The following is an 18,133-nucleotide window of genomic DNA, read 5'->3' as shown; positions in this document are numbered from 1 at the left end:
CTAAATCGAGACCAGTTACAGGATGGTCTGCCAAGGTATTAATGTCTAAGTGATTAGCTGATTAGATTACTGGACTGCCAACTTACTCTTCGTAGCTCTTATCCTTTCTTCAGTTGTGCTTTTATGCAGGGTATCCTTCACAAGAACAGTCCACTGTCTGAGATGCAGAAGGTCATTTTCTTCTAAAGGTGTTTGTAACAAAAATAAAATGAGGGAGTAATATTTTGTAAGCCGCTTCTAGCCACGACCTGAATGAACCCTGGATACTTGGTACCAGGGCATGCGCGACTCCCGGTTTTGAATATATGGGTATATGTGCTGACCTGGAAATGAACCTGGAAATTAATTAACTTTCCGCATAAAGTTAGGGCAGCCTTTTTGCTGTTTTAACTTAATGCACATAACCACTTAGTGGACCAAATATTGCCACTAACTGTGTAAGTTGTGGCTCCACCCAAAGTCCACCCTGGGAACCCCACCAACCTAGCCGGATAGGGAACAGCCAGTTAGTGGAGCAGTTACAGTCAACAATTTTTATTGATTACAACAGAAAGGAATGAATACAACCAGTAAAACCGAAACATAGTTATGTATAAATCACAAAACGTACTAATCGTAAAAAAGATACATAAAGTTCCAGTCATCAAACATTTAACAAGAGCAACTCCCACCCCCCCCCCACCCCCCCAACAGCCCATAAAAAACTAACAGCATAGTGTCAGAACAGAGTTCTGAAGTGCCTGGACTGGCACTACCCAGTTAATATGACAGTTCTCCTTATGAATATTGTGCCCTAAATTTATAAATACATCAGATTGTAAATTTGTGGATGCCCAATTTAATAGGTCCAGTGAGTACTGTCGCCTGAGGTTTAAGGTTTTCTTGCAGGAGCTAACAGATGCAAACAGTTGTAAATCACTCTGCTTCATAGCCTTCTCTTAGCTTGAAATGAAATCTATCTGTGCCTTTTAACATAAGCCATCTGTCTTCAGCACCTTCCTTTTGTTTTGTTTTTCTTTTGTTTGCTATTGCTGGTAGCTTGAAAACCCTGCTAAATCAAAGATAATCTTTTATTCCATAGTGTACCACAGATCAATCCAGAGACTTGTGAGTTGTGTCCCTCTACCAGCAGGTGGAGATAGAACCTCCGAGGTTTGTTATATGTGGACCTGTGCAGCAGTGTTGCCAGGTGGGCGGTTTTACCGCCCAATTGGGCGGTTTTCCGCGACCCGCCGCGGGAAATTTTTGCCCGCGGCGGGTTGCGGTTTTTTGGGCGGCTTTTTGGGTTTCTGTGCGGTTTTTCGGGCGGCTTTTTGCCTTTTTAGGCCGCGGGGGGGGTGGGGTTAGTGACGTTTTTTGGGCGGGGTTAGTGACGTTTTGGGCGGGCCGATGACGTGGGAGGCGGGGCCGATGACGGGGAGGCGGGGCTGATGACGGGGGAGGCGGGGCCGATGACGGGGGAGGCGGGGCCGGTGACGTGGGAGGCGGGGCCGGTGACGGCGGGGGCGGGGTGATGACGCGGGGGTGGGGGTGTCAGGGGCGGGGTTTGTGTTTGGGCGGGTTTTGGGCTGGTTTTTGGGCTGGATTGGGCTAGAAAAAAATTTTCCACCTGGCAACCCTGCTGTGCAGCCAAGTAAACCTCAGTATTCTCTCTATCTAGCAGGTGGAGGGACATATCTGTGCAGCTCTGGTTTGATCTTTGCTACTGGTGTCCTTTGGGCCTAGTTTAGCACAGTCAGGGGTTGAGTGGCTGTTTGTAGCTTCTGGTGTACACCTGGTGGTGCCAGTTCCCTCCCGGTGTCCCCCTACCTATCCTCCGTCGCCCAGGGCTGTGGGCCTGATCGGGTGTTCCCGTTCTCTCCTTATTAAAAAAAAAAAAAAGTAAGTGTCTCTTTAAGAGACTTTGTTTTTGTTTAATCATACGGAGGAGCTAGGCGGGCTGCTGAGTCTGTTTGAGGGGCAGGCGTTTGTGGAGCATGTCAGTGCCTTATGAGGCGGCTAAGCACTGCTCCCGGTGTGGGGGCCGGAGAGCAGTGTTGGGGGAGTGTGAGTTGTGCCGCTGTCAGCCCACAGCGGGTGTTCAGTGCGACGGGGGTTCCCCTCAGGCGTCTGGTGAGTCGGAAGCGCAGGGGATAGTTTCGGCAGTTTCCTCAGGGCAGTTAGTGCAGCGCGCGTCGGTCCATTTTTTCCTCTCAGGTGCGACCAGCTCCGCACATGGCGATTGACAAGGCACAACGCGCTTCTGTGGCACAGGCTTAGATGGAGAAAAGCAATTTAGAGGGAGCAGGGGAGTCCCTTTCAGTTCCTTTTTCCCCGGTTTTTATTAATGCACAATGCCTTTCTTCTGAAAAAGTCAGGCAGCCCCGTCTCTTCCTCAGCAAACTTTGGTTGCTGCAGCCTCTCAGTCTTTCCTGCCAAAACGTCCCCGGGTGGAGATATTGGATCCCGAGGAGCTATCTCCCTCAGAATGTTTGGATTTGGCAGATGAGGTCACCCTGCTGTCCGCCTTTTTCGCAGGGAAGAGCGTCCCTCCCTGATTGTTAGGGCTTTTGAGGTTTTGGCCATTTCACCCCCTGAATCATCAGGAGGAGCAGGTCCGGTGCCCTGTATTATGTCTGGCACCAAATGCCCACCTCGTTCCTTTCATGTGCATGAGGCCATGAAAATCCTTATTTCAGTGCAGTGGGGTACGCCGGACAGTGGGCTTAAGGTTGCTAGAGCTGTGTCGCGTCTTTACGCGCTGTCTGCTGCTGACTTAGACTTGCTGAAGATTTCTAAGGTGGATTCACAGTGGTCACTAAGAAAACAGCTCTTCCTGTGGAGGGTGACATGGCGCTCAAGGACCCTCAGGATCGTAAGTTGGAGACTTGCTTGAAGCTGTCCTTTGAAGTAGCGTCCTTTTCCCTGCAAGCTTCAGTTTGTGGCTCCTATGCGGTGCAGGTATGCTTATCGTGGGTACAGAAAGCCTCCTCTCCAGAGGACCTCGTGGCTGTTTTGCCGGCCTTAAGAGTCCGGATTAGTCTTCCTTGTGGATCTTCTTTATGATCTTTTGAGGGCTTCGGCGAAGGAGGTTTCCCTGACATACCGCGCGTTGCTGGCTGTAGTTGCAACATTGGGCTGCAGACATGGACTCTAAGTCACGGCTAGCAAGGTTTCCTTTTAGGGGAAAGCTTTTGTTTGGGACAGACCTAGAACAGATTGTGAAGGACCTCTGTGACTCTAAGGGCCAGCGCCTCCCGGAGGACAGGTCCAAATTGTGTGCGATCGGTGGTACCTAGCCCTAAGTTTAGGGATACACGTCGTTACTGTCCAGGTCGCAGGGCCTCTTTTCAGAGAGCAAGGTCTCGGAGACCTCAGCCCTTTCAAGATGACAGACAGGCCTTCCTTTCCGGTAACAGAAACCAGTCCGCAGCCAGGTCCGCCCAATGATGGGGCCCTGGTCCATCTCCAGCCGGTTATTGGGGGCAGGTTGTCCCTATTCCTGTTGGAGTGGACCAGGGTAACATCTGATGGATGGGTCTTGGAGGTTATCAGAGACGGCTACAAGTTGGAATTGGCTCATCCGATAGTAGACTCGTTTCTGGAATCTCCTTGCAAATCTCCAGCCAAGGTGCGGGCAGTTCGTCACGCCATCCTCAGCTTACAATGACTGGGAGCCGTCCAGCCTTTACCCCCAGCAGAAAGAGGGTGCGGTCAATACTCCATTTATTTTGTGGTGCCAAAAAAGGGCGGTTCTTGGCGACCCATCCTAGATCTCAAGTGTGTCAACAGGTTCTTACGGGTTCTGCATTTCCGCATGGAAACCCTCCGCTCGGTGATCGCAGCGGTACAGCCAAGGGAGTTTGACATCTCTCGATCTCAGAGGCCTATTTACACATTCCAATTTGGCCTCCACACAGGCGTTTTTTTCGCTTTGCAGTGCTCGGTCGTCATTTCAATTCAGAGTGATGCCCTTCGCCCTTGCCACAGCACCTCGGACATTTTCCAAGGTCCTTGTCGTAGCGGCGGCCTGTCTCAGAAAGGAAGGGATTCAAGTCATAAGTACATAAGTATTGCCATACTGGGAAAGACCAAAGATCCATCGAGCCCAGCATCCTGTTTCCAACAGTGGCCAATCCAGGTCGTAGATACCCGGCAAGATCCCAAAATTGTACAAAACATTTTATACTGCTTATCCCAGAAATAGTGGATTTTCTCCAAGTCAATTTAATAGCGGTCTATGGACTCTTCCTTTATGAAGCTGTCCAAATCTTTTTTAAAACTCTGCTAAGCTAACCGCCTTTACCACATTCTCTGACAACGAATTCCAAAGTTTAATTACACGTTGAGTGAAGAAATATTTTCTCCAGTTTGTTTTAAATTTACTACATTCTAGCTTCATCGCATGCCCCCTAGTCCTAGTATTTTTGAAAGCGTGAACAGACGCTTCACATCTACCCGTTCAACTCCACTCATTATTTTATAGACCTCTATCATATCTCCCCTCAGCCGCTTTTCTCCAAGCTGAAGAGCCCTAACCGCTTTAGCCTTTCCTCATAGGGAAGTCGTCCCATCCCCCTTATCATTTTCGTTGCTCTTCTCTGCACCTTTTCTAATTCCACTATATCTTTTTTGAGATGCGGCGACCAGAATTGAACATAATATTCGAGGTGCGGTTGCACCATGGAGCAATACAAAGGCATTATAACATCCTCATTTTTGTTTTCCATTCCTTTCCTAATAATACCTAACATTCTATTTGCTTTCTTAACCGCAGCAGCACACTGATCAGAAGGTTTCAACATATCATCGACGACGACACCTAGATCCCTTTCTTGTTCCGTGACTCCTAACGTGAAACTACTACTACTACGTAGCATTTCTATAGCGTTGCTAGGGTTACGCAGCGCTGTACAATTTTAAACAAGGGGAAGGACAGTCCCTGCTCAAGAGAGCTTGCATGACGTAGCTATAAATTGGGTTCCTCTTTCCCACATGCATCACTTTGCACTTGCTCACATTAAACGTCATCTGCCATATAGATGCCCAGTCTCGTAAGGTCCTCTTGTAATTTTTCACAATCCTGCCGCGATTTAACGACTTTGAATAACTTTGTGTCATCAGCAAATTTAATTACCTCACTAGTTACTCCCATCTCTAGGTCATTTATAAGTACGTTAAAAAGCAGCGGTCCCAGCACAGACCCCTGGGGAACCCCACTAACTACCCTTCTCCATTGAGAAAACTGACCATTTAACCCTACTCTCTGTTTTCTATGTTTTAACCAGTTTTTAATCCACAATAGAACACTACCTCGTAGCCCATGACTCTCCAATTTCCTCTGGAGTCTTTCATGAGGTACTTTGTCAAACACCTTCTGAAAATCCAGATACACAATATCAACCGGCTCCCCTTTATCCACATGTTTCTTCACACCTTCAAAGAAATGTAGTATATTGGTGAGGCAAGATTTCCCTTCACTAAATCCATGTTGACTTTGTCTCATTAATCCATGCATTTGAATATGCTCTGTAATTTTGTTCTTAATAATAGTCTCTACCATTTTGCCTGGCACCGACGTCAGACTCACCGGTCTATAATTTCCCGGATCTCCTCTGGAACCTTTTTAAAAAATCGGCGTTACGTTGGCCACCCTCCAATCTTCCGGTACCACGCTTGATTTTAAGGATAAATTGCGTATTTCTAAGAATAGCTCTGCAAGCTCATTTTTCAGTTCTATCAGTACTCCGGGATGAATACCATCCGGTCCAGGAGATTTACTACTCTTCAGTTTGTAGAACTGCCCCATTACATCCTCCAGGTTTACAGAGAATTCATTAAGTTTCTCTGACTCGTCAGCTTCGAATACCATTTCCGGTACTGGTATCCCATCCAAATCTTCCTCGGTGAAGACTGAAGCAAAGAATTCATTTAATTTCTCCGCTACGGCTTTGTCTTCCCTGATCACCCCTTTTACTCCTCGGTCATCTAGCGGTCCAACTGATTCTTTTGCCAGCTTCCTGCTTTTAATATACCTAAAAATTTTTTTACTATGTTTTTGCCTCCAACGCAATTTTTTTTTCGAAGTCCCTCTTAGCTTTCCTTATCAGCGCTTTGCATTTGACTTGACATTCCTTATGCTGTTTCTTATTATTTTCAATTGGTTCCTTCTTCAATTTTCTGAAGGATTTTCTTTTAGCTCTAATAGCTTCCTTCACCTCACTATTTAACCACTCCGGCTGTCGTTTGGTCTTCCGTCCTCCCTTTTTTATTACGCGGAATATATTTGTCCTGGGCTTCCAGGATGGTGTTTTTGAACAGCATCCATGCCTGATGTAAATTCTTGACCCTCGCAGTTGCTCCTCTGTTTTCTTTTCACCGTTCTTTTCATTTTATTATAGTCTCCTTTTTTAAAGTTAAACGCTAACATATTTGATTTCCTATGTATACTTACTTCAAAGCTAATACAAAATCCGATCATATTATGATCACTGTTATCAACCGGCCCCAGCACCATTACCTCCCGCACCAGATCATGCACTCCACTGAGGACTAGGTCTAGAATTTTTCCTTCTCTCGTCGGCTCCTGTACCAGCTGCTCCATAAAGCTGTCCTTGATTTAATCGAGGAATTTTACCTCCCTAGCGAGTCCCGATGTTACATTTACCCAGTCAATATTGGGGTAATTGAAATCGCCCATTATTATTGTGTTGCCCAGTTTGTTTGCGTCCCTAATTTCCTTTAACATTTCTGCATCCGTCTGTTCATCCTGGCCAGGTGGACGGTAGTACACTCTTATCATTATCCTTTTCCCTTTTAAACATGGAATTTCAATCCACAGTGATTCCAAGATGTGTTTTGTTTCCTGCAGAATTTTCAATCTATTTGATTCAAGGCTCTCGTTAATATACAATGCTACCCCTCCACCAATTCGATCCACCCTATCACTGTGATATAATTTGTACTCCGGTATGACAGTGTCCCACTGGTTAGCCTCCTTCCATCAGGTCTCAGAGATGCCTATTATATTTAATTTTTCATTTAGTGCAATATATTCTAACTGTCCCATCTTATTTCTTAGGCTCCTGGCATTCGCATATAGACATCATGCTTAGTACTTGACAGTACTAATTTGCAATCTTTTGTCTGATTTTTATTTTTATTTAGGGACACCTAATCTACTACGGTCTCTTTTGCAACCTCACTATCAGGATACGCTATCTTCCCTGTTTTGGTGATATCTTTGAAAGATACCTTATACCGAACCATGCGCTTTTGAGCGACTGTCGGCCTTCCCCCCCCCCCCCATTTCTAGTTTAAAGGCTGCTCTATCTCCTTTTTAAATGCCGATGCCAGCAGCCTGGTCCCACCCTGGTTAAGGTGGAGCCCATCATTTCAGAATAGGCTCCCCCTTCCCCAGAATGTTGCCCAGTTCCTAACAAATCTAAAACCCTCCTTCCTGCACCATCATCTCATCCACCCATTGAGACTCCGGAGCTCTGCCTGTCTCTTGGGCCCTGCGCGTGGAACTGGTAGCATTTCAGCTTTCTACCTAAGAGCCTAAATTTGGCTTCCAGAACCTCTCTCCCACATTTTCCTATGTCATTGGTACACACATGTACCAAGACAGGCGACTCCTCCCCAGCACTATCTAAAACCCTATCTAGGTGACGTGAGGTTCTGCCACCTTCGCACCAGGCAGGCAAGTCACTAGGCGATCCTCACGTTTACCAGCCACCCAGCTATCTATATGCCTAATGATCGAATCACTAACTACAACAGCTGTCCTAACCATTCCCTCCCGGGCAGCACTTGGAGACATATCCTCGGTGCGAGAGGATAATACATCCCCTGGTGGGCAGGTCCTGGCTACAGGAGTACTTCCTACTTCACCAGGGTGATGCTCTCCTTCTAGGAGACCTCCCTCCTCCAAGGTAGCACAAGGGCTACCAACCAGACTGGAGGTGGGACTTCTCTACAATATCCCTGTAGGTCTCCTCTGTGTACCTCTCTGTCTCCCTCAGCTCCACCAAGTCTGCTACTCTAGCCTCAAGAGAACGGACACGTTCCCTGAGAGCTAGGAGCTCTTTTCATTGGGTACACACACATGACATCTCACCAACTGGGAGATAATCATACATGTAACACTCAATGCAAGAGACTGGATAGCACCTCTCGCTGCTGGCCTGCTGACTCCATCTTAGTGTTTTTGAGTTTTTCAATAATTTAAAACTTGCTACAGTATTAAGGATATTAGCCTAATATAAAAGTGTCTTTTAGTTTATATGGAGGAGTGGCCTAGTGGTTAGGGTGGTGGACTTTGGTCCTGAGGAACTGAGTTCGATTCCCAGCACAGGCAGCTCCTTGTGACTCTAGGCATGTCACTTAACCCTCCATTGCCCGCCGCATTGAGCCTGCCATGAGTGGGAAAGCGCAGGGTACAAATGTAACCAAAATTAAAAAAATAAAAAAATATGTAGTATATTGTATGGTTTAGTTAGTGTTTCCTTCTTAGTTGGTAATGAAATGTATTTAAAACTTTGTAAGAGCATTTCTTGCTTGTTACCCTAATTACAATAGCTGACTATAAATGAAGAGTTGTCCTAGGAGTGGGTGAGAAGACTAAACTAGATCCTGCAGTGCCTGTTAGATTCTATCTGTTAATGCTGTGGTACAAAGTTTTTAAAACTAAGTGGAAAAGACTATGGAGATTAGTTGATAAAATTTGCTTTTTATATTTTTATTTTGCCTAACACTAACCTACAATTCCTCCTTTAAACCCCAATCTTTAAGTTCCCAAAGCACAAAGCAAAATAGCGTTCACTTACCAGAGAAATGTTCTCTGCCTTGGATGCCATAAAGTGGGCCAGAGCTCGCATGCGCTCCCTGCAGTGGCACCTTCTGAGCCATTGGTCTCCTTTCTCGGAGGATTACGAGGTTCGGGTGCCATGTTTGACCCGTCTGCACACAATCATGCACTGGTGGTTCATTCCAAAGAATCTGGTGTCGGGCATTCCTCTGCAAACCCCGGAATGGAAGATCGTGACCACGGATGCGTCGCTGTCTGGTTGGGGGGGCTCATTGCCTCCAACAGACAGCCCATGGCATTTGGACCTTGACGGAGGCGTCTTGGTCCATCAGCCGCTTGGAGTTGCGGGCGATTTGTCTGGCCCTTCGGGAGTTTCTGTCTCTTCTCCGTGGTTGCCCAGTTCGAGTTCTCTCGGACAATGCGACTGCGGTCGCCTACGTGAACTGTCAGGGGGGCCCCAGGAGTGCACCACTAGCGTGCGAGGTGGCCCTGATCTGCCGTTGGACAGAGACTCATCTCTCTCTCTTGACGGCGGCTCATGTAGCAGGATCACAGAATGTGCAAGCAGACTTTCTCAGTCGCCACCAGTTGCAGCCGGGGGAGTGGACACTCTTCCCTCTGTCCTTCGATCAGATAGCTGCCCGTTGGGGGATGCCGGTGATGGACTTAATGGCCACCGCATTCAGTGCGAATGTTCCCCGTTTCTTCAGCAGGGGAAGAGAGCTGAGCTCGGAAGGCATTGATGCTCTTCTACAACCTTGGCCCAGGGGCCTGCTCAGTGCCTTTCCCCTGTGGCCTATGGTGGGCAGGTTACTGACTCGCATTGCCAGTCATCGGTCGAGTGATCCTGGTGGCCCCGGATTGGCCCAGACATCCCTGGTACTCGGATATGGTCATTCTCCTGTTCGATCATCCTCTGTGGCTCCAGGCGCAGGATGGTCTTTTGCTGCAGGGACCAGTCATGATGGAGGATCCCTCCCCCTTTGTCTTACGTCCTGGCCCTTGAAAGGGCGAAGTTGAGAAGGAAAGGGTATCTGGATGCGATTATCGCTATGATGCTTCAGGCTTGGAAAAGATCCACCTTGATAGCTTATTATAAGGTGTGGCGTACCTTCGATTCGTGGTGTGTAAGTTCAGGATTGTCAGCGGCTTCGGTATCGGTTATCCTCGCGTTTCTTCAGGAGGGTGTACAGAGATCACTCTCGTGAGTGAACTCTTTTATTTAAACAATGTCCCGCACCTCCTCCTCCCTTAGAATAATAAAGGATTCTCTTCCCTGAGGAAAGCACCCTGTGTTTTAGAATAGGTGCCAGGCGAGCTGACTGAGCTGAGCCTGAACAAATACTAATAACATAATTCCATTTCCTGGACTTTTTAAAATAAATTTCTTTTTTTTTTTAATTGGCAGGGAGGGCACTGCAGCCTAACGCAGCAATTTCTGCTAAACTAAGGGGAATCTTGATGATTTTGTTTTGTTCAGCTCAGCAGAACTGCCCTCTGGTACTACTACCTGCCAATAAAAAAATAAAAAAAAGAAAATTGTTTTAAAAAGTCCAAGGATAGGAATATATGATATTCATTTCAGGATAGGAATCAGCCTCATGTCAGGAGTTGTGTCACTTGCAACTTTGCAAGTGCAGCCAACTCGCATAGAGCGCCACCACAGCTGCTGCTTTTAACAGAAGCTCTGGGGCGAGCTGAGCTTTCTTTAAGGGGGGGGGGGGGGGTGCTTGCCTTAATTTTCCACAATGTGGCGGGTGCTTAACTTCTTAGAAGGCTTCAAGGCTAGTAGAAGCTGAAACCTGTACACGCTGCCAACTCAGTCGTCAATGAAGCCTGCTTGGTGTGGAGAGGTAATGTCACCTGAGGTCCAACTGACGCCAGAGCTTAACTTCCCTCTGCTGCGACCCGCCCTTGCAGAAGAAGGAAGTTACCTCTGAAGGGGGGGGGGGGGGGGGGGGGGGGGTGCAGGCCACAGGAGAGAGAAGTTCCTGCATCATCAGCTAGTGGAAGCTAGCTGCAGCCTGCTGGTGGTGTCCTTCCCAAGGAGGTTTAATAGGCTCAGTTCCACTCCTGTTTATCTAGTCTATTGTAAGCAATGAAGCCAATTAGAACAGTCTGACTTCCCCTTCACAGCGCAGCTGTCATCCCCATTTACTCAAAACAAAGCAAGCAAACCTATGAGCTGTTGCATCCACATTGTTTTTTTTTTTTTTTTAATTGTTGGTCCATCTGTAACAAGCCTAAAGCTGTTTCAATTGGATAGGCAGTGCCTTAAAAGGTGGAGGACAAAAGTTTTTTTTTTTTTTTTTTTACTTATCGGACAACTTTTTAATTTATTTGAAAGCTTCCCATATGTAGATATAAATATCATGAAATAACAATTGAATATCACTAAAACAACTTAAAAAATTATTATAGCTGCTAGAAAGAGCAATTTTAAACTCTGTATTTTGTGCTCATTTTTCTACACTAAAAACTAAATAAATACACTATATACAATACAGATGGCCACATTTCAGAGAGGCTATCCTGTTTTCTGATGGGTTCATCTTAAATGTTGTTGTAATCTGCCTTGGGAAGCCTGGTGTTATAAAGATGATGGAATATATTGAAATTAAATGGAAGTTGAATTAAACTCTCCTTTCATTGGGGCACATGTAATCACAGCTTATTTATTTATTTGTAGCATTTGTATCCCACATTTTCCCACCAATTTGCAGGCTCAATGTGGCTTACATTTGCCGTAGTGGCGGTTGCCATTTCCGGTTAACAGAATTACAAATGGTATTGCATTAAGGTGTGTACATACATGGTAAAGAATAATACATTATAGTATTGCATATAGGTTCCTGAGTGATAGATTAGATTGTAACATATGTTAGGTCATCAGTTATAGAGAGATCGTTTTTGACATGAGGATTGAAGTGGTATTGCATTAAGGTGCGCACATATATGATAAAGAGGAATACATTATGGTGTTACATATAAGTTCCTGAGTAATAGATTGGATTGTAACCTGTGTTAGGTCATCAGTTATAGAGAAATCATTTTCGACATTAGGTATTAAAGTGGTAGTGCTTGTTCATTAATAACAGTGAGGTTAGTCAGTCAAGTGATAGTTCGGTTCTGTCTAGTTCATGATCAGTCTTATTATTTAGTAATTAGGATGGTTGTTTATGGTATGCCTTCTTGAACAGGTCAGTTTTCAGTAGCCTTCGGAAGATAGCTAGGTTGTGGTGTTTTTCTGTTTTGTAGAATTTTACCTTTTAGATACACAAATGGATTATTCTGGTGTTTGAGCATGTTTCAGGGACAAGTGGTTTATAAGTCAAATTAATAAAAATATTTTCTGTCGAACAGATCTCTCATTTGTGGAAACATAACTAAATGGGCTATAAGCCCCTAATGCAGCCCATTGGTTTTCTTATATTTTGTTCTTGTGATGGCTCATACTGTGCCAAAACTGAAAATACAGTGAGACAGAGTAATCAAATTCAGTAACATACAAAACTTATTTTTTATGTTTTAATCATCTTTATTAAACATGATGGTTGATAAGCTTCATACAGATCAAGAAAAAAAACAGTAAACCACCCAACATGGCACAATAAAAACTTTTACTTTTACCCCAAGAACCCGTCCCCTCCTGTACTCCCCTCCCTCCCTCCCTATAAGCCCACCTGACTGTTTCCACCTGCCAAAATAACACAGCAGATGTACAGATCAGTAGGACTCAAAGCATTTCATAACAAGTAAAGCCATAAACAACACAGTTTATACCAAATTGATTAACCACACTTTGGTTTTGCCTTTGGGTTTAATAAGCAATGCCATGTGCATGTAAGGTCTAGATAAACAAATGTAAATAATCTATGTTTAAGGCATGTGCCCTAAATATGTAATACTTGGTAGCAATAATTAAACAGTGATGGAATATTCTTATAGCAGGCAGCCAACAGATTTATTTTCCACTTGAAATAACTTTATATAAACTTGACAACTAATACTGTGCTGCTTGCTATTTTGTATTTTAGTGGTGTATTGTTTGCCTGCATAATAAAATCGGACTTGCAAATATTTTTCTGACATGGCTTTAATTAACAAAAGCTACCATAAGAGGTAGACACAGTCGTATAATTAACATAATTTTATTTGTATTTGGGTAATGACTGAGGAAAATGCTATTAAAAATTATATAACAAAGCATGAAGTTGACTTGGTTAACTTTTGCTGTATATTAACCAGTAGTAAATAATAGTAATAAACAGTATTAAGTGCATTTTTATAATATACTACTGCATTCTTCAAAATAGAAGGAGCAAGTTCCCACAAACCATCTAGGCACAGGTAAAAAAAAAAAGCTTTCAAATGCTCCCAGGTTTCAACCTAAAACATGTTAAATGTGTGGGATATGACTGTCATAAATAAATAGATAGAAACTCTGAATGTTAAGCACCTGATTCTGATAACATGATGTCTGTTTTAGTGGCCAATTACTAGGAGAAAAAAATCTCTGCACGAATATAACACATACTAGGGTGTCCCTGTAGTCAGCCCCTCCAACTGACCACTGATTAATAAGATTTATAACAAATTACTACTCTACCTATGAATGAAAAGTTATCCCATTTTTATTCTTCCTCTGTGTATATCCGTATGCTGCACAAGCTGGCATGTTTGAAAATTATAAGTGAGATTAAATAAAAATGCTAGCAACAATAAAGAACAACAACGTAGATGCAGCAGCTCATAGGTTTGTTTGCTTTGTTGTGAGTATATGGGGATGACAGCACCACGGGTAAGAGAAAACTCAGACTAACCTAATTGGTTTCAGCGTTTTGATGTCACTTCACCTCCTGTCTATTAAACCTCCTCGGTCCTTCTTGCACGCCACAAGGAAACTGGGGGGGGGGGGGGGGTTCGTTGGTGACTGACAGCTGGGAGGCAGAGGTAGGAGCAGAGCGCCGAGTGCCAGCAGAGGTGGGGCCATGGGGGGGGGGGGGGGGGGGAGACTCAGAGAGAAAGCATGATCGGCGGCGCCGTGAGGAAACAGGATGGGGGGATTGGTGACTGACAGGAGGCTGAAGTAGGATCAGAGCGCCAAGTTACAGCAGAGGCGGGGCCGCGGGGGAGAGAGAGACTCAGAGAGAGAAAGCATCGGCGCTGCAAGGAACAGCAGCAGCAGCATTGGTCGCGGTCAGCACCTGAGGAGTCTGGGAGAGGGGGGGCAGGTTTGGAGTGACAGGAGCAGAGTGGAGCGTCAGTTAAAGGGAGAGGGAGAGAGAATTGCATCCTGCATGCTTCACATAGTCAAGTGGCTGGTCAGCGCAGGAGAGAGAGGCGCCAGTGCGTGCGTCACGTGGGAGGTTAGCATTGGGCCCCCCTACTGACCTGGGCCCTCGGGCACTTCCCGGTTGCCCAAATGGTCAGCCCGCCCCTGGGGGGACAGTGTCTGTACACTTGTGATAGATGATTCTCGGCTAGTATCTAGGGAAATTTGATAGTGTTTTCTCTCTTTTTTTATAGTAGAAAAATACACTTGCTTGTATTGGATAAATGGTTCACCTACAGACAAGTGAGAAAAGCATGTGGAGCATGGCTAACAGAATTTTTTCCAATCCCTCCACACATGAGGGTGGAGAGGGGATGGCTTGAGGGTGGGTTTTGGAGGTGATGGAATATTTTCGGAGGTGGGTAGGCCCCTTGTACCCTTTCCAAATTAGCATGTACCTGCCATCAACAATTTGGGGGGATAAAAGAAACCAGGGCTATGTGCATATGAGAAAGTCAATTGTTTATTTACTTATCAAATACAGTTACAATTAATAGTTTCTCTTGAGAGATCAGTACAGTTACATAAAAAGATGTTCACTGTGACTGTTTCTCTGAAATATTGTTCTGAGACGGCGGCTTATATCGTTTGTTTCAGACAATGATTTACATGACTTTTTCTGCAAATTATCCTTCTCATAGATTATTATCTGGTTCTCACCATCTGCTTTACTAAACCTGTTAAACCACATTCTTTTTGTTTACACTAGTTTCTTTCCCAAGCCTGCTTGCCCGTAAGGGTATCATAATAGATCATAAATTCCAGAGTCATGCAGGCTCATCAATCTCTGGCCTTTTGACCCATTCCATAGTGCATAACTGTGTTCATAATTCTACAGATTGTGCACTGGTGTTTTTTTCCCTGGACTTTTGTGAATGAGTGTGTCACCTGGCTGATTGTATTTACCACCTGGCTAACTTACAGAAGATTTTATAGTATTTCCCTGCCCCCACCTAGGTACTCCTTGCCACCTGACTGGCAAAATTTTTTTTTTTTATTTTTTTTGGGGGAGGGGGGGAACACTGATATCTCCTTTTTGTTCTCTTCATACTTGGAGCATGAACCAGCTCATTCCCTTCCTCTGTTCGCTCTGGACTCCCTTCCATCTAAATTTTATATTTAAAAGATCACCAACTCCGTTTTCCATATTATTCTTTTTTTTATTTTTATTTTTTTATTTGCATGAAGTCTTTATTAACAAGGTAAACATACAACAAGAGGAAGAAGAAAATAACACCAAGCCACATTAGATCAATCGACATTCAACGCAATTATTAAAAACCTAACAGCAACAGTCCTGTTATTGTTGTTCAACCTTTCATTTGAAAGCAAAAAAACACACTCCAAAATTTATATAACGTTTTTTATGTACTTAACCAGACTCCCCCCCCCCCCCCCCCCCCCCCCCTCCCGGTTAGGTCCCCGCCTCCTCTAACAATGTTTGGTCTCCCTCATGCCTCACTGACTCATGGCCATGCTGATGAAAGGGCCCCATATTGAGTGCCACCTTTGCTGTTGATTACGCCTTTCCGCCAGGAGCCTTTCCATTTCGCAAACATACCTCAGTTTACTAAGCCATCTCGCTATTGGAGGGGTCAAGGGCTTCTTCCAAAAAGTTGCCACAATCACTCTAGCCGCACTTATAGCATGCCTCAGCAAAGTCTGGCGAGCCTGCGGGAGGCCCGCCACCTTCGCAGAGAAAAGAAAAATAGTTGGACTCCACGGGACCTCGCATCCCAGCCAGTACTGCAGCCTACTATGTACTGATTTCCAATAGGCCTGTACTTTCCTACAGGTCCACCAGATGTGTCCCATCGTGCCCGTAGCCCCGCAGCCCCTCCAACACAAACCCGTTGATGTAGGGTAGATGCGCCGAAGGCGCTCCGGCGTCATACCACTGGAGCATCACCTTCACCGCGTTCTCCCTAAAAGGAACATGTGAAGACACCCTCGCCGTAGCTCTCTCCAACCTCTCCCATTCCGCCTCCTCCAAAGATATACCCAACTCCTTCTGCCAACTCCTCCTATGAAGAGTGTAATTAGACTCCTTCAAATTAATGGTGCTATATAAACGCGATATTAGGCCACTGGTCATGGCGGACCCCTCACAAATTTCCTCCAAGGTGGTTTTGTCCCTGTTTACCACCTCTCTAACAGCTCGTGTTTTGAGGAAGTGTGCCAGTTGGCGATAAGCAAAATCATCACCCTTCAAATTTGGAAAAGTCCCCACCACAGCACTGAACGGTAATAACAGATCTCCTTCAAACAATTGACCCCACATTTTTAAGCCTTCTTGGTGCCACCGCGTAAATACCCCCTTCTCTGTCCCAGGGTAGAATAGTGGGTTAAAAGCTATAGGAGATAAGCGTGACAACGCACACTTCCTTTTGGGAAACAGGCTATCCCAGTAGTGCAAGGTAACCTGGATAGAGGGACATAACTCTTCCCCAAGCGCCCGAAACTGATTGGGGAGCCACATCACTGCTCCCAAAGGTCTCTGGCCTATAGAGTGCTGCTCCAAATGTACCCATTGTCTGTCGGGATAGTCCTGAAACCATTCAATGGCTGCGCGTGCTTGAGCTGCTCTGTAATACCAACTCAAGTTGGGAACCCCCAGACCTCCCCTTCTCCTGGCCTGATACAAGTACGACCGCGACAAGCGCGGTCTTTTCCCCGCCCAAATAAATCGAACGATACGATCCTGTAAGGCTGATAGGTATTTTTTAGGCATCTTAATTGGGAGGGCCTGGAATAAGTAGAGCAGCCGGGGCAAGACGTTCATTTTGACAACAGCTATTCTGCCGAACCATGATAGTCCCAGGTCACCCCACCCTTCAAGGTCTGCCGTGATAACCTGTGCTAGTCCCTTATAATTTGCTGTAAAGAGGGCTCCCAACTTTGCTGTCAAATTTACACCCAGGTACCTAATCTGCTTAGGTGCCCATCTGAAGGCGAATGAGGATTTTAGTGACTGCATCAGCTCAACAGGGAGAGATATATTCAGGGCCTCTGACTTTGTCATATTCACTTTAAAGCCGGACACTGCCGAATACTTGTCAATCGCCTCCAACAAACTAGGGAATGTAACCTGGGGTCGAGTAACGAACAGGAGCACATCATCTGCAAAAAGTGCCATTTTGTGCTCTCTTCCCGCCACTGTAACTCCAGTAATATTTGGATCCGCCCGTATTGTGGAAGCGAAAGGCTCCATCGCCATGGTGAATAGCAGGGGGGATAATGGGCAACCCTGACGGGTTCCTCTATACAAGGTAAACATAGCTGAATTTGCCCCGTTAACTCTCACACATGCTTTGGGTGAGTCATAAAAAGATTGGATCCAGTTTCGAAACGGGGGGCCTATCCCAAATGCCTCCAACACTTTATACATATACGGCCACTGGACCCTATCAAAGGCCTTTTCAGCGTCTAAACTAAGGAAACACATTGGCCTCTTCACCCTCCCAGCCAGATGCATTAGGTCAACTACCCTCCGGGTATTATCCATAGCCTTCCTATATGGCACAAAGCCTACTTGATCAGGATGGATAATCGCCGGAAGCAACGGAGCCAATCGATTAGACAACACTTTAGCTAGTATTTTTACGTCAGCATTCAGAACTGATATTGGGCGATAAGAGCCACATTCCGTGTGATCCTTATCCGGCTTGGGTAGGATGGCAATCCAAGCTTCCAGCATGGTAGGGGGCAATACCTCACCCCTTCCAATCTGGTTAAACAGGTCTGCCAACAGGGGCGCCAATTCCAAAGCAAATTTCTTATAAAATTCATTAGGGAAGCCATCCAGCCCCGGAGATTTGCTGGACGGCAGATGCTGGATGGCTTTTTGTATCTCCAATAGCGTGACTGGCTTTTCCAGCTCTGCCCTTTGTTGAAGTGTCAGAGATGCGAGATCACTCTCTGCCAAGTACTCAGCAATAGCCTCCGGGGAAGGGTCTCCCCCTTGTGCGTACAAGGCTTGGTAATATTCCCCAAACCTCTTACGTATGTTC

At 45.5% G+C, this 18,133-nt stretch overlaps 1 protein-coding gene across 9 annotated transcripts in view; it reads left to right on the top strand.

The window, feature by feature from the left end:
* SEC31B (SEC31 homolog B, COPII coat complex component) overlaps window positions 1-18,133 on the top strand; it is a 277,304-nt gene that overhangs the window by 16,970 nt on the left and 242,201 nt on the right. The gene's annotated exons all lie outside the window — the stretch shown is intronic.

The sequence above is a fragment of the Microcaecilia unicolor genome, chromosome 5, assembly GCF_901765095.1.
Source record: "Microcaecilia unicolor chromosome 5, aMicUni1.1, whole genome shotgun sequence".
Taxonomy (NCBI): Eukaryota; Metazoa; Chordata; class Amphibia; order Gymnophiona; family Siphonopidae; genus Microcaecilia; species Microcaecilia unicolor.
Note: the sequence above shows the minus strand (reverse complement) of the source record. Positions and strands in the feature narration are given on the sequence as shown.